The sequence below is a fragment of the Haemaphysalis longicornis genome, unplaced genomic scaffold (genome assembly GCF_048455015.1).
Source record: "Haemaphysalis longicornis isolate Haplotype H1 unplaced genomic scaffold, Haemaphysalis longicornis Haplotype H1 scaffold_6, whole genome shotgun sequence".
In the NCBI taxonomy this organism is placed as follows: domain Eukaryota; kingdom Metazoa; phylum Arthropoda; class Arachnida; order Ixodida; family Ixodidae; genus Haemaphysalis; species Haemaphysalis longicornis.
The window spans coordinates 433,274-459,919 of record NW_027526407.1 but is presented as its reverse complement, the minus strand read 5'-3'; positions in this window follow the sequence as shown (position 1 = coordinate 459,919).

The following is a 26,646-nucleotide window of genomic DNA, read 5'->3' as shown; positions in this document are numbered from 1 at the left end:
ATAGAGCTGCTTTCGGGGGTTCTTCTGGTAGGGAAATCAACGAATTGGTAAAGACCATGCATTGCTATCATGTTGCTGAATTCATCGGAAAGAGCAGACTGGGCAGATAAAAGTAGATATTTGTTGATCCACTGAACGCGAGGCATGTTAAAGTGACCACCGAGAAAGAGATTAGTATTTACGTTTTGCAGTGCGTTTGATAAGGACCGGAATGGTACCAGTGAACTTGAACTGGGGCTGCGATAAAAAGACCCTATTGTAAGATGTTCGCCATTATGTAAGATGATTTTGCACCACACGCTTTCGCAGTTATCGTCGCACAGATCTGCTGGCACGCTAGGGATGGATTTGTCGACGAGAAGAAATACACCTCCACCATGAACGTCACGGTCGTGCCGGTAAATTTCGAAACCTGACGGAAACACTTCAGCATTGCTTATGGTATCGTCTAACCATGATTCTGTGCCAACAACAATATCGGCATGCGTAGTGATGATTAAACTAGAAAGAGCATCTCGTTTATTCTTTATGCTGCGGCAGTTAATTACTAGGATGTTGAGCTCCGTTAGTTGGCAAGCGTCCCTGCGCACTGCGGTTTTCTTTAGCTGGACAGGCATTTTACGACGGGCGCTGCCATATAGCTAGCTGTCAGGCATGGCAATTGTATTAGACGCTGAATCATACACGTAGCAGTTTTTCCCAAGTAACAGTTTATCATATCTTTATTGATAGGGGGATTTGTTTTCCTTAGCAAACTCAAGAAGCTTTTTCCGCGCTAGGCGTACAGATGCTGAAAAATCTTCGCGCAAGGCGAAATCGGTACTCTTTAGTCTATTTCCGGAGGCAAGAATGGATTGTTTGTCCTTGAAGTGATTGAATTTTACCACGATAAGGCCACTCTTGTTCGCTTGAAAGCGGCCAATGCTGTGTGCCCTTTCAACTTTCTGCTTGTCAACCGTTATACCCAGCAGCTCTGAACAAAGTGACAGCACTTTTACCTCCGATTGTGTCCACGTTTCGGACTGGGCATCTGGTATGCCATAAAACAGGAGATTATTTCGACGTAAACGGCTTTCAGCACCGTCTGCGGCTGCTTTTAGCGAGACAATGTCTCGTGTTATGTCTAATGAATTGGTGTTCATGTTCATACTTTGTGACGATGGTAGACCGGGACAGGCAGATGATTCTGCATGCATTACGTGACCCAACCGTTCTTCTAGCGTTTTAACCTGCAAGTTCACAAGGCACTGCCATTGGCGGAAGTTTGACAGTTCCTGGTATTGGTTTTTCTCGATGCGTCGTACCGTTTCAAGAATAGCTGAGCATTCAGACAAGTCTGCTTGCGTACATGAGTCACTTCTATTAATCGGTCCAGGGCTCACTTCGATGTCACCGGAAACTATCAGGAGTAGACGAAGAAAGACCGCGTGATTTACGAGAAACAAGAAATTAACAACGCTTCTACGTGACAGTTCACAGCAATATTCGGTGGGGCACGACACCGCTAACAGGCACCTGTTAGAGCTCTTAAAGCATAAAGCATCGTGAAGGCAACCAACCTGTGCAAAACAGGAGCATAAGTCCATGTTTGCCGTGGTGTCGGGCCCCATTGCGGCGGCGAGCGGCGGGTGTTTAAATAACATCGCCGGTGGCGCCTTCGATGTACCAGGTTGCCAGCTGAGCGGAGCAGGTTGCTCTAAACGTAGCGGGTAGGCAAACCAGCCGGGCCGATCCGCCTCTGTCCGGGTGACGAGCGTCTCCGTTGGCAGGTACACCGGCTGCACGTTCGCTGCTTGTCCGATGGACGTCCTGCCCGCAGCAGCCGCCGTTAGCAGAAACCAGGCCACGACGCATACCTGTGCAAAACAGGAGCGTAAGTCCATGTTCGCCGAGGTGTCGGGCCCCATTGCGGCGGCGAGCGGCGGGTGTTTAAATAACATCGCCGGTGGCGCCTCCGATGTACCAGGTTGCCAGCTGAGCGGAGCAGGTTGCTCTAAACGTAGCGGGTAGGCAAACCAGCCGGGCCGATCCGCCTCTGTCCGGGTGACGAGCGTCTCCGTTGGCAGGTACACCGGCCGCACGTTCGCTGCTTGTCCGATGAACGTCCCGCCCGTCTGTGTCTGTTGTTCCTTTGAAAATACTGCAGTCATCGGGACAATTTTGTAGAGACTCTCAGATTCATAGCAGATGATATGTCATTGATGTGTAATGTAAATGATCCTCTCCCAACAACCTGCCTTGTGGAATTCAACGATTAACAAGCAGTCTTTCTGATGCACTCGCTCCGAATACTCACGCTATGTTGTTGTGGTTGCTCATGAATTACGAGTCCTAAATACACACACAGCAAGGCACAGGATAGAAAGCAGAGTAAAATGATCATAATAGGGTTTACGATCAATACATTACCAATATCAAGCATATTACAAATTCGAATTGAAATTGCACAAAACATTTCACATTGTTTTGAATGGTTGTGCCAGCAGACTAGTGGGATAGAGGCGTTTACGCAAGCAATGTTGAAAATCGGAAACACCACTGTTTGAGAACCTAATTGTACAAATAAACGATGATATATTCTAGAATTTGATATGTCAGGAGGGGGAAAAATGTTTTATTGCAAATGCGTTTTAATGCACATTACCCCAGCAAACCCAATGCGCCAACCGAACGGCAAGATTGACTGCAGCAAGGATAAATAAACAAAGACGTCAAATTGCGGGGTATTGGTTCTCTGCAACGGCACAAAGAAGTACTTGAAATTTGGACTTCGTCCCTCGGGCGACATTTCTTTGATATGCAGCAGAATTTTAAGAACGGTTTCGCAACTTGTAAAGTCGGGTTTTGTATAAATCTTTTCCTGAAGCGCCCGTTCTGACGACTCTCAAGGAACAAGATGCAATGAAGATGTTCGTTCATTGCACTGGTGAAGGCTTTCAGTGTAAATATATGGACAGTGTTTTGTTGTAGCTTTACCGCTGCATCAACAGGTCCAGAAGAAGGTCGTTCACATTGTACGTCGCATCTTTCAGAAGTCCGGCCAGGCTTGCTGGATAATCGCCCGCCTCCTAGTGCCCGCCGTACTACAGCCAAAGCTCGTGTACCAGGCCCAGTTCCAGCGCATGACGGTGACAAACGATGTTCGACTCAAAGCCATAAACTGGGCTGCCATGCGCACCATTGCTAGTCTCTAGCGCCAATGGTAATGCCACGCCTACAAAATGAAGCCCAGGTACACCCGCTCGAATAAATTATTCATCAGCGTGGCTCTAAACATCCGATGTAACGTGGAGTAGTTACAGATGCTGCTGCTTTCGTCGCATACATAGGCTGGTGATTTCGTGCGAGCGCTTTCTGCCGCGAGGCCAGTCTGAATGCAACTCCGGAGAATTTGAACCTGGTGTACATAAGCTTAGGAAAAGGAGACAATCAAGTAGGTATGGTTTCACTTTCCCCCAAACGCTGTCCTTCATGTTCATGCATTGACGTCTGCGATGCCGCAACTGGTCGTCCAGGTCTTCCTGGATGACAGCGCAAAGAACTGCGTCGTCACCACAATCCTGACGTGCACCTTTCACCATTTCCTAAATCAAGCAGCGGGAACAACGCACTCCGTACTCTTCTTATCCTTTTAGGTTAACTTCCTGCATTACGGGATTTTCTGCAGGCGCGAGTAGCGGCATCGTCTAGTGACATCAAGATGATAAAACGTTTTACTGACTCAGCGGCAGCATTCCAGATGTCGCGTCACATTGGGCGGTGTAAAAGCTTGGCCACTTCCATTTACGCGATTTTCAGCGCTTATCATTGTTCGTTTTTTTATTCTCTGCGATATACTTCTGCACAAACAGGACCCTATCGCGCTTGCACCGAAGAGAACTCCAACTGCCACTACCACTGCTAGTATCCACCATCGCCTGTTTGGAAAAAAAACACTCCGCCGCATCACGCGTGCTTCGCTTCCGTGTCGTGAAACTCTTCTCACTAATGGGCTCGCCGGCTGGAAGGAAGTCGTCTTGCGGAAGCTTAGAGTTGGGCTGACATTATCCAGGCAGTTTCCAAGATTCGCTGAACCTCGACCCCGGGCCTTTTCCGGACACCTGACCCTGTGTGGGCTCCCTCTGTTAGACGTTGATGTTAAACCCTTGATGTGTAGTTCCCAAAAGTTTAGGAACTTCTCGACCCAATACCTCCGAGACAGAGGGCTCCATTCTTGATCTATCATCTATCCTTGAACCTGAACTTTGAAAAGGCAGATGCTAGCACAGGTATTTTTTTATATTTGCGCCAAACGGGTGCACGTTGTACCTCTGGTAACTTTTTTTGCTGTAGGGCGATGTTGTGAAAAAAACCACAAAACCGCAGAAATTGTAAATATACGTATTTTGAAACGTATAATGTGTAGCGAAGATCATTTTATGGTGTGCATTTGGGCAGATAGTAGGCATCTTTATGCCGTTTATTTCGTCTACAAAACACCAACAGTACAATGCTTAAGGCCACAGGTTACAGAGGTATGTAGAACATATTTTATTTAAAAAATCGCCCTTCACCTCTTCCAAAAATAGATAATGCAAAGTAGATATTCACAACTCGTTCTTGCAAATTTAGAGCTTTATACTACCGACAATTATAAGTTTTCCTGCTATAAATTGTCCCTATGGGTTATGACCTTCCTTTTATATTCTAGGTACCTTAATCGCATGCGCTTTATGATATATTTTTATATATTGCGCTCATGTAAATCCTCTGTAAAGCCTAAAACATAGTATTTTTGGCTTTGAGGTGGTCCTTGATGATATGTGATCGTTTTCCGTTTAACACCTGTCCTCTTTAAGGTTGTGGCACATTAGCGGAATTTACGCTTGCAGAATATTTAGCGATTTCTGTTATAAACGGCTGTAGTGCACCAGACTAGGATTATGTAGGTTACCCTGGACTAAAAGGGGTATATTATAATATCCGTTTCTATCAGGACGTCTCATGTGCGTACCCAAACAGTGAGGCTCAGTGCGTCAGAGTTCGATCAGTTGTAGCCGGTTTTACTCAGTTCGCAAAAATTAATGACTATATAGGCCGTCCTATACAGTAAAATCGCTATAGGCACTTGGTGTGAAAACTATAGAAGCCGCTCCTGGATCCTTTTTATTTTTATTAGAGCCTTTCGTTCAGCCAAGCATTTCAGAGAGAAATGCATTAATCTTTTACAGTGTGCCAGAGGTCCAACTAAGAAAGTTTTCCCTCTAAATGGATGTCTTTGTTGTCACAGACGTCTCCTCACTGGCCCCTGATTGCGACGGCTTGGTAAGTGTGAGACTACTATGACGCAATTGTCGCAATTGTCACAGGATCGGGAAGAACCCCTTTGGCGTCTAAGAGATGTGCGAGGATCACGATGGGCTAAGGTCTGAAATGTCATTTGAAGGAATTCAGCCGAAAACAGGAGCGGCGGAAATGTGCCAGCATTTCGAAAATGTGTTCGACACTGGTAATAAACGATAGAGAAAATTCGATAACGTCTTCCAGGTAACAGATACAGGTGGACCACCTAAAGGCCTGGAAGAGCGAGTCCATCATGCGCTTGTTTGTAGCTGGAGCGTAACAAAGGCCGAATGGCTTCACTTTAAACTGGTACAGTCCATCGGTTTTCAAGGGCGGTTTTACAAAGTCACTTTCGTCTACGGTATTCTGCCGATATCCACAGCGAAGATCAATGAATGAGAAACACTTTACCCCGTCAAGGCAATCAAGGGCGCCTTGGGAGGGAGACACGTTTATTGTTAATGCGTTGAAATGTCGATAGTTGGTGCAAAAGCGCCAATTGCCATTTTTTTTCACTAGCAACACTGAAGAGGACCATCGACTGCCAAAGATTTCAATGATCACCTTCGCTATGATCTTATCTACTTCTTGTTGGATAATTTGCCAATCTGTGCTTCAAAATCCCTAACGCAGTTTCGAATGGGGCCAGCAATTCGGTGGTAATTCGGTGCGCGTCATAGGAGGCCTTGCCCAAAGGGCGATTTTTAAGACAAAAATGTCCGAAAAGGAATCCAGATGGCTGCGAAGTTCATCGTCTTGGGCAGGCGGTATGTCTGGAGCCAACATTTTAGAAAAAGTTGGCTTGATGCTTTCGCGTGCCGAACGTGAGGGCGAGTATTTTGTTCACAAACGGTGGTCAATGCAGAAACATGTTATTTCCTCGAAATGGAGAGGAGGACGAGCGTTATGGCTTGCGCAGAACTTGGGTAGATAAAGTGAAATTTGTAAAGCGAAGAGAAACTAATTTTGCGTGATTGTGACGACGAAATGTGGGAGTGTCACGCTGCGCCCAAGTAAAACAGGTGCTTTTGCAGACATGACGTATTCCCCGTATGAAGGAGAGGGAGGTACACACGTTTGAAAGTAAGAAAAAGCTTAAGGCTGCAAACTGGTGTATCTGAGGCTGGAACGAGGAGGCAAGAGATCACCTAACAGTGATTGGCGATACAGTGATCAAGGTCAAGTGATCAAGCAATCAATCAGCGCTGAAGGGTCCGGCAGAAATTCTTGGCGGAAAATGAAGTTATGGGTTCAGTGCTGTAAAATGGTGAGCACCACAGAAGTATCTTGACCAGCTATAGGGACGGGTGCACTGCTCATGCCTCCGATGGCAGAAGTTCTATTGTGAACGAGTCACAGACAAGAAGTGGCTGCCATCAAACCTTCGCGCAAGCGGCAGCCAAACTGCGCACTCATCACTCACACCTGCGTCGCTTTGTCCATCACGGAAGTCACACGATCACCGAAAACTTTAACTTCTAAAAGTTGTGTTCCGCAGGAAGCGTTAGAGGGTTTTTGGGTGGTCGGAAAAACGCAGTGGCACCTGTGGTCGCGGTATCGTCCAGTTTTGCTTTTTAAAGCGTGGGTATGGTGAGGTAGGCGTGGGTATGGTGAGAAAGTGGCTGTTCCAATAACAATTTCTGTTACACTAGAGAAGATATGCGGTGCCACCCGACGGCTGGCATAGAATTGTCGCTAGCCCTCTTGGGTGTACCAAGACAAATTGGTAAGTCATGGTGAGACTGAGTGTTTGTGGCAGTAGCGAGTGACGCGGCCTGTACGGCAGGAGTTGAAGCAAATTGGCTGGTCATTGAGCGTTCTCTATTCATTTGAATTGCGGTACCGAAATTAAGGCGGTAATTGACGCGTCGAGGTGCTGCAAAGGAAGGAGAGAGGCAATCATTTGGGACGAGTGGGACGAGTTACGGTGCACATGCGCTGGAATCCGAGTTGGACGAGTTCGTCGCGTCCAAAGGCTTGTATTAGATACAGCATGCGCACTGACGGGTTCCAGGTTAGGCTGAAAAGTAGCCACCCCCATGGCATCCAGTTGACGAGAAACAATTCTGATGGTCTTCGGAGGTCAGTTCCGGGTCTGTCAAAGGGACCTGCGCTCGTCACTGCTTGACATTGTCGTCGCACGACGAGGGAACAGTCGCGCGCTGAAGTCGTGTGAAATGTTGAGCGAAGCCATGGCCTTTCGCTGGCTCAAGTCGGTGACGATCGGCGATAAAGGCGTGTACTCTCAACAGTTTTGAAAACAAAGACGTTTAACGGGTCGTCCACTATCACTTTCAAAACATGTGTCCACCTTGCCGTCCTGGTACATTTGTCAGTAAACTTTATCACAAAGGGTGAAAACGTCTAGGATGTATGATATATCGGACTCAGCGGGACGCTGCATGCGGGAATCGAGATCTTTCTTTGCATTTAGCTACCGACCAGCGGAAGTTCCGAATAAGACTACGCGTTCTTCCTGGCGACCGTTGCAGCTCGTGAGGCGTACCTTTTTCGTCGTAAACAAGCTTAGTGCAGTTCCTTTAGGGTGGGAAAGCAGGTTGGTGAGCATAAACTTTGGATTCCAGCGGTTGATACGACTTACAGGCTCGTATATCAAGATTCAGTCCCCCACAACCTCGTCACCCATGCCATAGAAGAATCCAAGATACCGGGGCTGCAACAATGACGTGGGGGATTGTAAAGACGGCAGTAGCCGCAGGGGTGTTGTTGAGAAGTGGGCTTGTCATGGTTTCCCTAGCCGCTGGGTCATCGTTTCGAAGGTCGACGACCGAAATTTGGAAACCGCTGCGAAGGTTCCTCTTCTGAGATGACCCGGCACCACACCACTAGATGTTACCCTGCGGGTATTCTGTAAAAAAATGTATTTTCGGCATTCGCGACACCAGATACGCGGCGCTCATATCACACTTCGAATAATGCAAAAATCATTACACCAGTTTTCTTCTTCTACGGGAACTGGTCGCACAATCCCTGCTTGAGGAAACTGCAGCAAATGCCCGTATTATCACAGTTTGTTAGTTGACTGTCGATGCCTCCTGTGAATATCAAGTACAAAATTAAACGGCAGATTATTTTCAACTTACCCCTAAAGATTGATGTAGACGACATTGAAAGTGATCTTGCACCGCCGATCGTTGCTGCTACGACCCGACAAAAGAAGTGCTGAGATGCTTATGTAATTCCCTAATTTTCTAGTTTCCCTAGTTATTATATGTGCTGCGTCTTTATGGCTGAAGATGAACCCGTGATCGGCGGCTGGTTATGCATGTGCTAGGTATTCACGTGATATCTTGGATGGCATCACCGACCTAGAGTGGCACAAGCATGGTTGTGTCCCGTTCACACCGATTGTTGCCAGTCTCTTATATCTTCATTCCCTCAGAAAAAAACAGGGCAATGCGGCCTTGTTTTGTGCGGTGATACTCGAGCACAGCACGACCGAATAACCTTTTACAAAAAGCTCTTCTTGACAACTAGCGGTGACGTTGGCTGCAGTAAATATACGGTAGGACCTGCATCTCGTGCCGTAGTTTAGTTACCCGGGGTTACTTCAAGACAAGATTGTGGCCGCTGTAGCACAGGCTTCCGCGTGTAGATGATTTGGTGTGACGCGTGATTTATTATGGCAAACGTGAAAGAAATGTCACGTTTTTGTTTCCAAAACGGAAACAATTTAGCAGAACATAAATGCGAAAACTTGAAACAGAACATATAACTCAAAAACAGCACATTTATACACTCAATGCACATACAGTCACGCAACCGAAAGTTAGCCCTTCTAGGCACAATACACTATTGCCTAAATTGTTTCAATTTCCTTTATTCGCGGTTATATGTCAAATGGGCTTCATACGGTCTCAAAGAAAAATGGGCATTTTGCCTAAAGATTCGGTCTCTAGTTACTAAGAACTCAAAAGACTGACGTTGCTTTACGTGGCGGAGAAGTTCAACCCAACCGAGCTTGCCGTATAGTCAGTGGGCGATGAAACTAAAAAATAGAGAAGGAATGGCAATAGATAAAGCTACCAAGCTCAAAGGGCATGCCATTTTTTTTTTTGATACACTAATCAAAATACCCCCTTGTACTTTTAGATCCCTTCATGTCAGCAGAAGCAATGCTGTGGTAAATGAGAATATTGGTAAACACAGCATTATGAGTGAATGTGGAAGGGCTTAACCCTCCACATTGAAGCTTCTGTCAACATTCCTTGATGCGTGTTGCAAGATCAGCAGGCTGCTGTCGTGCATTCTTTTTAAAACTGCATGTAAAGTTCACTCGTTAATAAATGGGGATTCCACGACATCCTTTTGTTTTATTTCTGGGAACATTTTTTGATTCTTTGCAGACAGATGATACCCGTTATATTGCCTGTGCTACTAAGTTACGCAGGTGTGGATTAAACTCCCAAAACAAGTACTGCAAATGGTAACAAAACACCAAAACAGAATATATTATTTTTCTGAAGGCCAAACCATGGTGCATTTCACTTGCATTCAATGCGGTGCATTCAGGGGGTCAGAAAACATACGGCAAATTATTGCAAGCATGAATAATTCTACGCGCTAGCAAAAAAAGAAAGTTCTCAGAATTTTAATCTGCACAGGTTGCTCGTAGGATGTGAGCGGCTGTAGTGAAACCTGGTTAGATACCATTAGCGGCCGAAGTGTCCCCTTTTGTGTGATCGGTAGTGAACGTGTCCTCTTTAGTGAACTCCAGAGGGTCAGGAGCCCCCTTCGAGCACTCAATGCCTTTGGCTACTGCCTCATCAGCGGGCATTGTAACGCCGTCTGCTAAAAAAAGTCTTCATAGCTTCAATGTTGCCATAGTGGCACCATGAGCATGAATGTAGGTTTTTTATAACAGTTTTGTGCATCTTACAATGCGCACGTCTAGTAAAGCTTTCTCGACAAGCGAGTTCAAACACAAAGTACTAGAACAATTTTTTACGTAATTGTTTTTTAAGAAAAGCTGTGATTTTTCTTGTTCCTAATTCTTCGGCTCGTTTCATCGCTAATACACATTATCTTTTAGTGTAGGGGCAGTTTCGTTAAAGTGATCATTTGGCCAAGGCAAGGGATAGTCTTTGCATTATGCATTCGAACCACATGCAGGGCTCGTTTTTGTTTCTTAATTGAGTAAGGAAAAATAGCATAAATCTGGTGCACAGGACAACTGATGTATATTAGCCAAACAGTTGGAGATCTCTTAGGCGTTCAGGTCGTATTTGTCCAGTACAGCACATACAGCAAACACAAATACAGCAAATACATCAAATACAGCCAATATGATACCAGGAAGGTAGTGATCCAGGGTTTAGGATATATCCTTTTTTAACGATGTGACGCGAATGGTAAATGTGCAGGCAGGTTCACGCTTTGCAGTATGTTTTGTGTACCAAACTACACCACCTTCTCGTAGGGAACCCTGACTAGTATGTAAAGTTGCTATGGGGTCGATTCAAGTGCCCATTAGTTTTCAGTTCGTCGTGTCCGTTAGGTTGAGGTACGTAGCTACCGTTATATTTACAGTTTGTTTCCATAGAAACTACCACACTTTTGATTTACCGGAACTACGAAATGGGAAATTGTGTTGAGCCCATGAGTGTTTCACGCAATACGCAGGGTTCCCCTGCGGGACGATGGTGTAATTTTATTATATCCGACGGGGCCATGAACCCCCCCTGTCGTTGTGGTGCCCTCCACACCCCCACTGCGCATGCTGGCTGGCTCAACGCCCGGTGGTGTCTTACCCTTTAATTTCTCCTGGAGCGACAGTGTAACCGTTGTCTCCCTGGGCCGGCTCGAGATGAGCCGAGCATGATGAGTGGGGTTGTTGAAGGCGCCACAACAAGGGAGCGACGTAGCACCGGCAATGAAAGGCTGGAGCGACAGTGTTGGCGGTGTCTTTCTGGGCCGGCACGAGACGAGCACGCTTCCCCTTAAAGGGCTCCTGGAGTGGCATTGTTGCCGGTGTCTTCCTGGGCCGCTGGATGGATGGACGACGGACGATGGACGACGGAGCCGAGAGCAAGATAGCCTTTGAATCTAAAAATGTATCTTCAAATAAAAAACTTTTAAGAATTGCACGCTCGGGTATAGTTGGTAGGATTTTAATTTCTCTCATAAATAAATATGCGTATATTTGAACGTATAGGGTTCGCTGTAAAAGTGGTGATGTTGATGACTCTACAGCGCTTCGCTGACACGACAGAATCGCCAAACACCTGCCGCCACATCGCAGCACTACTTCCCTCCTGGGCGCCCTGCCAGTCTCCGATGGAGCTCCAGCTTAACGTTACACGTTGCTCTCCTCGGTTACAGGCCACTGGAAATTCTGTTACCGAGATACTCCACAAGCTGCAATTCCGTATGCTACAGGGCTGATTCCAAAGCTTTGAGTTACTGTGCATGGTGGGTATTCCGCTTAGAAGTACTCAACAGTAGATTTTAAAGCATTGACTACCTTTTTAAATCAAATATGCGCGAAAACAGATCGATACCTGTTCGGCTTTAAGTAATTTTTTTGCTCCTTGCTCAAGCCTCCATTTTTATGTGGAAAACAGTGGCCTGTAAATTAGTCAAGTTTCACAGAACGGAAAAAATACAAATACGTGGCATATCTTCTTTTTTACTCCCCGCGCTAAGAACTGGGTATACATTTGACGAGCTTGTTTTATCGCTACAAAAAAATTAAAAACAGTTTAGAGCTATGCTTCAGTAAGATAAAGAAGGGTATATGCTGCTTCACCGGCAAACTGTACTGTATTAAGGTTCTTAAATATTCGCTATGTTATTCTTAAGTACTTCTGCACAACTTAGTACTTCTGCACAACCCGCAGCGGTGTCTCAGTAGCGAAGGCTTTCCGTTGCTGAGCACGAGCCCGCGGGTTTGATTGCAGGCTGTGATGGCCACTTTTCTGATGCAGGCGAGACGCAGAGAACGCCGCTGTTTGCAATATTTCATTTTATGTAAAAATCTCTAGGGAGTCAAAATTATTCTGGAGCCCTCCACTGCGGTGCGCCTCATCGCCTGCGTTACATCGGCTGGTTAAACCCTACAAGCAGTCACGACTCGTGCACAATACGCGGGTGCATTCGTGAAAGAGACAGAAAGAGAAGAAATTGTTCAACTCATTTGCAGAAAGCACTTTTACATACATGGGTTCCTTAAGGGTTCTAGAGCACATCTGGTATTGCAGGAGCACCTGAGATTCGTAATGCTCCGGAATGTTGCAGACTGGAATCTTTTTATTATGCGGCTTCTAAAAAATAAACAAAACCATAAAGTCCAGTCTAATATATTTTTAGCTTACTCTATTTAGGCATGGGTTTTAAACAACTATATATTTCCTTGTCGAAAAGAAGAATCTAGTTTCAAATAATTCAAGGAGCCAGGTGTTTCTGTATGAAGAATGTTTCCCTGTTTGGGAAGCTTTCAAACCGATGCTCTAGTGTCGTTGGAGATACCGTCATACGCCGATACGCCATGCAGGAAGCCCGACGTTCTCTGGCGATGACGTTAAATGGTCATTAGTAAAGAAAATAGAAAACCGCTTTTCATGGCCTGTTGTTAAACGGTGTCTATCAAACTGCTCCATTTTGGAGCAGTCCCTTGGACTAGGGCCCTAGCTGCCTTAAGCTGGGATGAAAACGGTACTCGCACGGGAAAATCTACATGATGATGCTGATGATTCCTGACACATACGCATCGGGAAATTCAACACACTCCCGCATGCGCAACGTTCACGTCTGCTAATATGGGGTACCAGCAGCGTCCTTCAATGTTCTGGTACAAGCGTTGCAGCGCGAAGGGATCCTTTCCTCCGTCCTGAAACACGTTCCTTATGGACGATGCTTGCGCAAAAAGCTACGTTGAGTGGCACCTTGAACTCCTTGTTCCGTTGCGAGGTGATGCACCGCTCCTGGTTCGTTTCTAACTCGCCTACGCTGATTCGCCGTCCAGCCTTGAACGCAGATTGTTTACTATTCGTTTGGAACCACGCGGGTCAGTTCTTCCTGAGCCTCTAGACATCGCTGCTTTTCTTGGTGACCCGTGGCCTCCACTCAGGCGTCCTTTTCAAAAACTGCTCGCATCTCTCACCCACCTGCGAAAAAATTGCTTGGGGGTTGAATAAGGCCACAATCCTAAAAGGTTGGCTTCCGGTCCATAGAGTCAATCCTGAAAGAGATGTCGGGAGATGCTGTCCTCTTTTTTTAGCGGTGAATACGCCATCGTGCACCCTTGAGCACAGCCTAGAGTGGTCAAAGTGAAGGGGATGTACACCAAACTCTATACCCAGCCTTTTGGATGGTTAGATATTCCATAGCATTGCGGCCATTTCCCGATAGGTGTTGTCGCGCAACTGTCAGTGTCTTGTTTGTGCGGTGGCTCATGCGAAGGCAGCCGAGCCGTGTTCTTCATAAATTGTTGTAACTGCTCCGCATGAATCTTGCGGTAGTTTCTTCTCTTTACGAACTCGTTTTCGTGCTCATTTTTGGCTCACTGTATGGTTCCCGTTGTTCTCGACCAGTCCTCTGGGTCTCATGGCAGTTCAGAGAAGTAAACACAAGTGGTGCAGAGTTTCTATCTTGAGGAACACGTAAGTACTGATATCTGTGTTGGGGTGAAACCTCCTGGAGTTCTAGGGTTGGTGCTACTCGGCCTTTACGAAGGTCCGGTAACAATTCACTCTTGATGAAGTCGAGTTCAAAGACCTACTCCAACTCAAAGTCAAACCATGGAGGCTCTATTCCTTTGTTCACGTCCCTAAATTCAAGTGTTTCGTCGTCTACTTGAACGGGATCCCCTAAGTCGTCCTTGTCTGTGGCCTGCGTGGCCTCGCGTTCGTCAAGCTTAGTTTTCTCCAAGACAATCGAAGCTAACTGGTTGCTGGCTCCCACCTGCATGTCTTTGCGCTGAGGATCATCTTTGGCATGTTGGAACCTTGGGTCGTGCATTGCAACGATGGCTTGTCCTTGCACGGCTACTTGCGAGACGTTTCCGGAGAAATTAGTCTTGACTATCTTTTCTTGTGGGCTTTGGAGCAATATCTTCTTCTCCACGTCCCGCGTCGCGTTAAACAAAACTGGTTCTTGCAGCACCAGCGTGCAGCAGTTGACCTCCGACGTACCTGCTTGCGTCACGCTATCCTGAGTCGATGTTGCGGACGTCATGGTGAGCGCAAAATGATCGCATCTGCTTTTGTTTCGTTGGCTCCTCACCAGGGACTTGAACTTTAAGCATCTGTCTTCTGGGCCGGCAAGTATAGCTCCAAACGGTTCCTCACGTTGGCACCATCCTACGGTTCGGGCGACTGTAGGCGTCGTGTCCACATGGATCCTAATCCACGTGGACCCATGTGGCTCATCGTCAAAAGAAGAAACGTGCCGCTTCGGCCAAACAACTACCGAGATCGATGTGCGTGAGCCGCGTATAGAAGGGTCATCTGGATGGGAGAAAGTGACGTCAGATTTATGTCTCAGGCCGACAGCCTTAGAGGACTTCAAGGGAGAGCGCAGTCGGTTTATGGCATGACATATCATTCCTTGGTACACCAAGGCTTCGACGTAGTCACGTTCAACTTCATCACTCTCAAGAAGATAGATGGTTTTGTGATCTACCTCACGAAGTTCGGTGTACTTGCTCTCCAGCTGCCCAATGACCATTTGCAGCTCGTGCGTAAACGCTGAGGTAGCATCCAGAAGTATAGTCGCTGGCTTCAGAAGTCTCGCAGCAGCAACGCGAAGGATGCGTTGCTGCCGGCGCAGTTTATCCATCGCACGTATTCCGTCTGTCGTCGGTAGGTGGTCAGGGCCAGCCAGGTTGACGTCTAGCTAAGGTTGGGGCTGAGCAGCGTAAAAACAGTCAAAAACGCGGGGCTCTGCGACCCTCAAGCCAGAGTAAACATCGGTGGTCTCCTTCGTCGCGTTCAGTCAACCTCCTGGGTTTAAAGGCATGAAAATGTTAACGTAAGAACGACGCAAGGCAGACCTGGGCCAATTGCGGCCCTTAGCGGGCAGGACAACTTTACTCACACGAGAAAACATGATGATGCTGATGATTTCTCACGCAGACCCAGCGGGAGATTAAATAAAGGCGGTGAGCCAAACGATGTTGGGCCTATCATCCCATTCTGAGGTTACCACATGAGGACTAACGTCACATCTTGTGGTTTATTACTGAAAACCCGCAACCACTCAAAATTTGCTCGTAGAGCTACAAGCGGCAGGCACCGATTCACGCCGTACAACCCAAAAGCAATTCCTGGGCCTACAAAGTGGACACCCGAGAGTTGCTTTGGTTATTCTGTAAAAATGAACCCTACCGCTAGAGTAGCACATGCAGTCTGCTAGTGGCCAATTACAGAATACATTACCAGAAAGCTTCGCGTTCAATCATCGTCGCCATAAAAAAAGTGGCCGCGTATCTGCTCCTTAAGGTGCAAATGTCGTCAAAAGACGATAGTCTTTATCGACTTTTGCCAAGTAAATGCCTCCCTTCGCTTTACCGCTCACCTCTCATGTTGTTCCTCCTGCGTCGCGCTGCTCCCAAGGTAACGACGGCAAAGGTTTGCCTTAATCATTTTTTATTTCCCGCGTTCCATTGCTCCAAACAGGGTGTCTCGAGGCCAACGCTGCTGTACGGCGAAGACCAGCGTGAATCGAGGCGCCCTACTTCAACGTATATAGAACCGCGTTTCCCTTCTCCAGGAGCGTTGCAGGCAAAACGCGGAACCCATCTAGTGGAACTTTTCGTAACTGTTGCCGGTTGATTTCTTAAACTGGAGCCAGAAGCTATAGTGGCGCGTGCGACAGCAGGCGACGGCGGGATAGTTTTTTTTCTGCGGTTGATGAAGTATTTAATTTCGCAAAAGTCAAGCATGTATGATTTTGAAGAAAAGAACACTGCAAGTATCACTTGTGTACTAATTTGTTGTCTTATATTTGCCGAGTGTCTTGTTCTTCTTCAACAATGTTGACAAGTATGGACATTACACCGGACTTAGACGGGTAGATTTAGCTGTGACTATATAAGATTATTCTGCAGGCATTGTTTTACTTCTGCCGGGTGGCTGAATCGAGTCACAGACAGACAGACAGACAGACAGACAGCCAAACAGACATACAGACAGACCAAACTTTCTGGGTTTGAGGAGCCCAAGAAAGACTATCGTCTTTATTAGGGAATGCATAATTTTTTATATACCTAAACTTTCTCTTCCACAATGTATACACCAAATGACTCTGAACAATAAAATAAACAAAGGTTAACTTAATGAAACCTGACTGGCACAAAACAGGTTTTTTTTAACTGTGATGCTTGCGTGTGATGACACAAAGGGTTGAGTACTTGTGGCACAAAGCAGCGTCCTTGTAGTCTTATCGTTCCTACCTTCCCCCTATTCCAAACACTTTCCCTAGCCAGTGGTACACGGTGATTTGAAACCCATGCTTCCTACAGCGTATGATAGATGGGAACATGCGCTTTTAGTCAGGTGGATGGGATAGTTTAGATCGATTGGATAGTTACATAGATGTGAACATCCGCTTTTTGTCAGAACGTCTCCAGTTTATCCTGCCTACTTGCGGGTGTGCTAAGAAAGTCAAACCACAATATTTTTCAAAAGACTTCTTTATCTGTTGGTACCTTTGCATTTATTCATCAATCAATTCATCCATCTATCGTTCCATCCATCCCTCCATAATTCTGTCCTTCCATGTTCCATTCATCCATCCATCCATCCATCTATCCATTCATCCATCCATCCATCTATCAATCCATCCATCCATCCATCCATCCATCCATCCATCCATCCATCCATCCATCCATCCATCCATCCATCCATCCATCCATCCATCCATCCATCCATCCATCCATCCATCCATCCATCCATCCATCCATCCATCCATTCATCAATCAATCTATCCATTCATCAATCCGTACATCGCAGCATTCGTTAATTCATTCATTCATTCATTCATTCATTCATTCATTCATTCATTCATTCATTCATTCATACACTCATCTCTCCATCTATCTATCCATCTGTCCATTCATTTATCCATCCGTCAACCCATCTCTTTCCATCCAACCATTCATGAATTTATTCACCCATCTCACAAGGCACAGTGTTAAGTGTTTTTCCATGGCACTCCAAAAAGAATGACAATTCGACGTGGCTCGATACAGCTGCTGTAATATTTATGGTTATCGTTGGGTGCTAACCACACACTCTAGACTGAATATAGAGCAAACTCAGAGGCAATGTTTCCAAGTGTACTACTCCCTCTCCAAAACTTCTCTGTCTGTCAACGTTTAAATCGTGTTCAGCTAAACGAGCCGCCAATAAAAGAATAAAATTCCATGGAAAATTTCACAAGAACAAGAAGACGTAGGTATGTCCATGCCGGAGATATCGATTAACATCGACAAGGATTGCAAGATGAAACTCCGGTTGGCATCCTTGCGGCTCTCAAGCCCTTTCAACGTTCGGGCGAGGTATTTGCCAATAAAGTGTATGCAAATGGATCGTACGCACCACACATTATACATAAGTGGTCAGCCACGGAAGGCTCTCAACTGCACCGATGCCCCCACTGCAATAGTAATGCCATACCAAATCTCTTCCACTTAATTTGGATCTGTCTTCTATTCGCCCGTAACCAACGTAAACCGCTAACTGTGGGTCCTGCACCCACGACTGAACTGGAGCACGTTAGTCTTGTCCGTGAATACCCCGCTACTCTAGAAATAATTACCCAGTACGCGCTTGAAAACGGTCTGTACAAGCTGGTATATCGGTCTGACAGACTTTCCCGGACTGGCCGTTCCCATCCACGACCAATGTCAACAGTGCAAACTATGCATTTTGGTGACACTGACAGAGTGAAATATGCATCTTGTGAATAGGACCTTAAAACTGGAAGTCTGTACACTGTGTGAATTGTGATGAATTATGACCTCTCCCTTTCCGCTCCTCCTCCGCCATACTCACTTCCCCAACGGGCCTCATGGCCTCTCGTTCTTCATAAAGTATTGCACTCAATCCAAGGATGCACACATACCGCCTAAAACCACTAAAATGTAAAGCTGTCTTTTCGAGGCTCCGAAAAGCAGGAATTTTTTTCCTTATTTGAAATTTGCTACTTCTTTGTATTTAAGCCTAACCAAACCGTAAATCTTTTTTATAAAGGTTGAGCGTCCTATTGATTGTTAACTCCTTAGTGCATTTGGTTTCCTTTATACGCATTGATTGATGAGTACTCTGATGTGGACACGGAAGTTCGTCGATGTAGTGGATGTGCGGAGAGACAGTAGTTGGCAGAAGAAGTAGTCCTCCTGTCAAAGGAGGTGAACCTTATAAAGCCCATTGGTACGTCACTGGAACCCAGTGGACTCAGCTGCACGTCAGCGCTGCGCCCGCGTCCATCTGGGTTTCCTGTTTTTCTTGTGTGCATGAATCATTTTCCCAAGGATGTATCACCTTTTAGGCGCCTATAAAACGTATAGCCAATACTGACACAAAACGCCCGGTTGTCATTACTGATTGTCGGTGGCAGAAACAATGAAGATAAGCTCGTCGGAGCGAAAAAAAGGGAACGGCAACAAAAATTCAAAGGATAAGATGCCAGAGAATTTAAAGAGATCCAGAGCTTCCACTGCTTTTACTAAGGGGCAGACACATAAATAATGCGATCACTCATGTCTTCTCCGTTCCCACGCTGTTTGCGCTGATTCTTTGTTACTTTTTTCCTTCGAGTATGCTGTGCGTATAGTGATTGAGTGGAATTGGCTAGCAAAAGGAGCTTCAAGCCATTGCTGCCTATTTTACGGCGGCTTGAATGTTTTAGGTAAATCCGGTTTTCCTATACTCACACACCCAAATGGAGGCTCCGGAAAGCACACCAATTTGTGTGGTCCCGATCAAACTTTGGTCACCCGCGTTATGAAGCCAATGTCAAAAACATTTCGCCCCACAGATATACGTTAATCAAAGGCAAAGTATTGGGGGATTTCTCTGCTGCGTTGTTGCAACAGAGGCAACCGCTGCTACGCTGCAAAAAGGTACACGGTGAAATACACTCGAGAAAAAATTAGGAAGTAACTTTGCAATTCACCGAAATGATTCTGTACTCAATCCACTGTGTCTTACACGCTTGTCAGTGCTGCGCGGCTCTCTATAGACCTATTGATTATGCTACTAAATGACTTGGTCCAAACTTGAATGAAAAAAAAAACCTGTAGCTAAACAGAAGCTGACGAAAACCATAAGTACGACCTGCATCTCTCTGTCGTAAATATAGTCCTCACCAACGTCTCGTTAGCGCCACGTTTTTAGCATTCTCCAGGCTACGTTTCGTATTGAGGTCAAGCTGGTACTGAAATGATTCAATAAAGGGTGCCACAGACCTTGTAGGACTAATTTGGTTCGCATCTTAGTTTCGTGTGAGAGAAGCTGCTTTTATTTTCTCTTGTCATAAAAAACCTACCTCATTATACCTTTTCACCGGTCATAGAAAAAAGTAAGCACTATATATTTTTATAAGTATGGCTCAACCATGTTTTAGTGGTTGCTTCTCAATGTCATCGTTATCGTAAGACGTTGTGTGTCCACTTCAGGACGTAAGCAGGATGAATGTGAGCTATTTTTTATATAATTGGTCCTGTGCTGTAACCAAACCTGAGGGGGAATCGTAATAAAACCTTATTGACCGCAAACATTCCTTACGCGTGCCAAATAACTGCTGTGTAAGATATTTTCAGCACGATTTACACAAAGACCCAGTTGTAGGTCCTTTGCTCTCAAGTTGATACCTAATGAACATCTGAGTTATTGCAGCATTTTTTACTGTGGTAACCTTAAGGTTTTACATAGAACACGAGCATGTCTTCTTTTGTTAAAAATATTGGGGCTGGTATAATATAGTAAATCCAACAGTGGGTTTATTGCACAATGATGCATCAAAAATCGCTTCAATATTATTCCGTAAAAAATTAAAATGACGAAATTCACCTTCGCTAAGGGTTACATATTTATTACTCCTAAAACAGCTTGTTAATCAGGCAACTACTGTCTATAATAACGTCATCTTTTTAGCCGCTCAGGCAGAAGATAACGTTTGGTGTACACGCACTGTAAAGCGCTCGCCCTTCTTTTTCTAGTGCACCACAGCTGGTGTTGTTATTTGTTTACATTGTTACCTATATTAGTTACGGTACCTTTAAATACGGCAGCACGTCAGGTTGTCCTCAATAATGGATTCAGCGTAACTCAATTAGGTCACTACATATTCTCACTGCTAGTTGTGCGCTGCCTAACGCCTAGACATTATTACCCTGGTAGTACCGAGGTTATTGCACCTGGCCGCGGTTCCACAGGAAGACATTGCGCCCCTAAGGCACACCTTTACTGAGAGTCTCGTTCCGTTGAGGTCCACTCATCAGCCGATCCCGCTGCGCACGCCTGGCCCCGACGATTCCGCCATGTTCTAATCTCGCTCATGTGGTGCCACATCTAAATCCCCACCTGGCACAAGTCGATACCGTGGAATTGTCCCCTTACACTATTGCCGGGTTACCACGCTCTCCCTCCTACGAAGAAAAGGCCGACACACAGTCCTCGAGCCAACCGTGAATGGACAGGAATGGCATCGGCATTGGCATCGGCATCAGACTCGATGACATCGGCAGCGGAGCCCCAAGATGATGCCACAGCCCACAGAACAGCTGCCAACAGCAAGCTTCGAACTCAAAACATCCTCCGGCACTGCAGCAACAGGATCACAGCAGCTCAGGTACAGCAATACACGCCTCTGAATAACTGGCGCCACTAGAAGAGTCCCACGAACCGATGATGGCCTTTTCAACAGCCCTACAGTGAGAAGATAGGACCTAAGGGCCAGATGGACGCCGCGCCGAAGTGGAACTGAGAACACCACCGAAATGTCCAGTTCAAGACCTACGGCAAAGACAAGAAGCAGCACAGTTGAGATGATAGAGCAGGAACGGCCCGGAGCAAGTGCCGTGGATCTGAGAAGGTGGCCCCAAGGCCAGGGAGTCAGGGGCTCAGGCTGCCTTCGAGTCATGCACAACGCGCTTGTTGCTGTGGCAGTGGTGAAGGTCCTCCAAACGGTGCCGCGGTGAATGCGGGCGCAGCCAGACCGAATTCCAAAATGGAGTCTGGACGCCAAAGAACTAAAAATAAATCCTAGAAACAAAAAATTCCAGCGGAGAATACAAAATAAAAAATGAAGATGCCCATCACCTGGGACTGATCAAGCATTATATTCACGGCTAAGGGAAGGTAAACCAAAACAAAAAGTACTTAAAAAAGGAAGCAGTAGAAATATGCCATACAAAGTTAATAGTAAGGCTGCGCTGACGCCATTGGGAAAGAAGAGGCATTGCGGCCAAAAGCAGATCAGTCCGCGTGGTAATGTTTAAGGTCTGCTATATTAACCGGGCCTGCAAGTTCCCCTGTACTGCTGTTGCGTCAAAGATACGTAAAAAGATACGTCCGCATCTCTTGGGGGCTAACGCGGAGCAATCAAGAGGCTCGGACGGGTAGAAGATCCACGGCGACATGTTTCTGGAACGAAATGCTCTCCCGTGACGCGAAGCAAACACGGGAAGAAAAAATCATTATATAGACAACAGAATACACTACAAAGGTCCCTCATTATTACGAGGATGGCTACCGAAAAATCTCGAAAGCCACTAAAAATGTCAACGTAATTTGCTCTCCAACCAATCGCGGAACACCAAAACAAGAAAGAAGACCCCAATGACTTTCCCAGGAAGACACTGCGCCCCTTAAAGCACCACTTTACTAGGAGTCAGGTTTCGTGGAGGTCCACTCCTCAGCCGATCCCGCTTCGCACACCTAGTCCCGCCGATTCCGCGATGTTCTAATCTCGCTCAAGTCGCGCCACAACTTAATCCTCACCCGACACATGTTGATCCCGTGGAATTGCCCCCGCCACTTTTGCCGGGTTACCACACCCTCTTACAATATCCTCCCCTTGAATATTCGGTTACAGTTTTGCCTCGTCGTTTCTTTTCACAAGATGGTTTAAAATCACATTGCGTTCCTGTTTATTGCATTTGACCTGTTGCAGTAGAATATTTTTATACCCGGGTTTTATTTAAAACGTTTTTTTTTTGCCGCGGGTTCTGCCAACTACGGCAAAAAAATTATCTTTGAATAGAATATATTGTAGAATAATGAAATGTAAGCTTCATAATCTTGCATTTCTTTTTCCATTCCTCGAACAGTATCTTAAGAATCAATATTGAGTGCAACTGCACTTGTGTTCCGATAAATATATGTTTTTTTGTTGCCTCTTCCTGTTAGTGCCATAATGCGTATTTCTGGCTAGATTTGTGACGTAAAGATTTATTTAAATGTGGGTTTTTTGGAAAAGTGTTTATTTTCTGAGTATAATTAACGCAAAAAAGTGACTGTGACTCAGCTCAGCTAAGCCTGAATATACTAAGTGAACGCTTATTTAAAATAATTACGTCTTTGTTAGCAGCTGCTCGGAACATATGTGTTGATTGGTCTAACGCCGCTTGCCAACAAATGCTCAAGGCCTCCCGCTCCAAAGAAGTGCTCAGGGAAGACGGCTCTGCTGTGCTCTTATTCAGGGCCATACTTCCACTCATCCTTGCGTGCGTTGGTGTGGTGCGGTGGTGATCTAGCAGCAGAGACCACATATGCTCAGGTGGCTTCGGAAGGACTTGACCCTGGGCGTCACGTGATGCCTCGCAAAGGCAGCTGCCAAAAAATAGTCAAAGTGCTGACGACGGCTAAAATTCGCTGTGATAGCTTTGCAAAGCGATGCTTAAACAACTCAAACGTAATCCATTATATTACCGAATACCTTGTCATCTGATGGCATAAAATTGGAAGACTCGCCATTACGCAGTTTTGTAAGCACATAAACTGCGTGAGAACAAGCATGGCAGAAGGAGTTTTAAAGCCTTTATTTATAACGCCAAAATCATTCATGGTATTTAAGGTGATTCATCAGTTAATAAATGTGGCCTGGCGCTTCTGAAAATTACAGTACCAGTCTGCTTTGGGAGCAGGGAATGCCACTGTCAATATAAATTCGCTAGAGCATTCGAAAATCAGCTTCCAGCATTATTTCAAAATTGTTGGGTGGGTTTGTGAGACGTAATGAATGTACTTGGTACGTATATTCAAATAGTGCGAATAAACACGCTGTGAGCACTTAACCCGACATAACGACGTGGCTGGCAAAACGTTATGATCGTTTTTGAAGTGGGAAATACTCATCAGGTGCTACAGATGGAGAGAAGAAAGACACGACGCGCACTCGTTCCAGTTTGAAAAACTATGAACCGAGTATACCAGCTGTCTATCTTAGCTCTGATTGTGTGTATGGCTATCGGACGTGAAAACGTGAAACGGGGCGTTTACGTACAAATGGTGAGTCGCCCCCGTATAAAGTCTCTCCTGTCTGAGTCGACAAGCAGTGTCAGAAAAATGCAAAATCGGCTAACTTCACTTGAGAGAAAATCACCAGTATCCTAAGCAGGAAGACTTGCATTGACAACGTGTTAAGGCTTGCACATCAGCTTCAGAGCATTATGAAAACTGTTTTGTGCTCTCAAAACGCTACCGGCAAATACAAGTTATCTGTGCAATTATATTAGAATAACCGCATTACTCTTGCAGATATACAACTACTCCAAAATAGCAAAATAGCTTTACCACACGCACCGGCTCTGTAGACTGTGGCTTTTGAGGCTTTGTATTTACCCATACAATTGTACCCCACGGAAACTGAGTAATACAGCCGAATCTACATCATGGAAGTTCGGAGAATTACACTATTTCTCGAATAGTCTCACTACATTAAAATTGTACACTTTGTTGAAAACTTACTCGTCGTCGCCAACACCTCATTATTTGTTCCTTTGACAGAGAGTGTGAACCGTGTCGCATAGAGACCATAGAACGGGTGCTGCGCAACTGCTCTTGGCATTGGCAATTTGGGGAAGAGTTATCCACGTCATTGGCCCGATAAGCCGATCAGGCATGCTGTAAAATCTTCTTGCTCGGATCCCGGTCACACTTGCAGGGCTCCAAGAAGAACTTCAGGCCTATGTTGGGAATTTTTAAAAAGCTGCAGTTTACAGCGAGATTGCTGCCCAATAATGTATTGGTTATACTTAAACCGCGTACTGTGTAGCATGCAAATTTTCGTACATAGGAATAACCTGACCTCTATTTCTATCATGTTACTTGTCACCCTTCATTTAGGCTGCTTTATTCCTTCCCCCTCCCTCACACAGAGTAGCAGAACAGAGACCATAAAATGAGGCAGTACTCTATGTGTTTTCCTTCTATTAAATAAATTACTCTTTGTGTTTTATTCACACGTTTGTAATAGTGAACATACCAGAGGTAAATATTTGCCCCACTTCTTGCGTACATGATGTGAGTACATTTCGACTGTCTTTGTCAGGTTTGCGTGGCCTTTCGTCCTACAGAAATACCTCAGCGCTAGAGGAAAGATACTTAGGCATAGTGAGTGTCGCGAATCACCTGCCTCATTTGAGAAGAAAAATCAGACTCGCTCAAACACTGACCTCTTCTCTAATGAGGGCGTCGGAGGAAAGAAAAGTTGTACACGTGTTTGTGCATCTTCATAAATTCCGCAAGAGAATAGAATCGCCGACAAGAAAGGAATCGGGACAAGAAAGGAATCGCCGACAGCTTTTTCAACCAGTCAGAGTTGTTAGAGGGCTCCTAGAGTTCTGTACGCAATATGTTGGATGCATCACTTTTAACCGGGCCTGCTTTAAAGTAGGCTCGTAGTATTATATTCTCACAGGTTTGAAAGGGTAAAATATTCACTTGAAAGCCGGGCGGGTCCTTTTAAAAACATTTCCGCCCTTTATCTAGTGGATCGCACGGGCAGGGTTTCAAATTCACCATTGCAAAATACGCTTGATGCAGGCTGTTCTTTGAAACTTTTACACCTGGTATTATGAATCGAGCAATACTTTTGGGAGTAAAATTAGAAGCCTTAAAAAGTACTACACTCAATTGAGGGCAATTAGCAGTACCCTGTAAGACGACGTAAAAACATTGGCATTCATCTCTTGTAAAAAAAGATTATCCGACAGGCCTGTTTGGCCTGCCTGGTTCTTCGAACTTTTTCAAAACACAAAAAATATACAGATGGAGGATTCACGGTTTTCTTTGAGGATTCACCGTCAGTTTCGAAAGTGAAGGCGCCTTGAAAAAGCAGGAGGGGTGCCGTTTGGCAGATACAAAAAAAATTGAACAAAATCTCTTGAAGATCTTAAGTGTGTGCGCAAAACTCAATGTACCAGTCGCACTTACCTATGCTTGGCGACATAACTATCGAATAATTGAAACTGGAGCAATATATCTTGTCGGTCTGCCCCACTTTGCGTGCTTATGATTCAGTAAAGTCACTTTGTTTAACGCTGCCAAAAAATGTATCATTGACAAGCGTTTCCAGCACTGCAGTTATCATGCAACTATTTGAAAAAGTGAGGATTCACACTTTGCTACGACCTTTCTTACGCAGGCGTTCGCAGAACACAATTGAAATATTTCTTTTTTTTCTATCCCAAAACACTCAATCTCGTACAACACCGAACAAAAAACACGCTATATCAATCTAGGCCCGCGAACAATTCCGCGGAAGAGTGGCGCCGTTTGCTTGTAACACTTTATTTATAAATATAGAGTGCACAAACGTTTACCAAATCTTTGTTCTGATTAAAAAATACTTTAAAGGAGAACGTAAAAAAACTGTTTAGATTGAAAAATTAGGTCGAGTGCCCACGGTGGACGTCTAAACGTTTCACAGGTAATTTAACCAGAGATGCACTTCTGTCAGAATGTCGCGAAGGCCCGAACTACAATAAAACTTGCTCCTACTTTCTCAAAACTACTAACAGCGTTGCAGCGCTCTTAGCATCGTTAACAAGGCAGCTCCACGCTAAACAGCCTGACATTCCCTTCATGTTATCCGAAAATGTGGTCCGTACCTAGTGGGCTAGGTATAAATCAATGTAGAGCTACCTTAAATTGGTTGAAAAGTAACCTTTTGTGGCCCATTATGATCTTTGGTTAAAGAATTTACTAGTGATATTTGCGATGACTGTTGCATTGCATGTCCTTGAACACCATTTTGTGCAATATATTGCCAAGAGTATTTTCATTTTAGTCCTTGCATATTGGAGGCAGGCCTAGGTTTCGTTGTCTCTGGCATCACGAAAAAAGTGAATTGCAG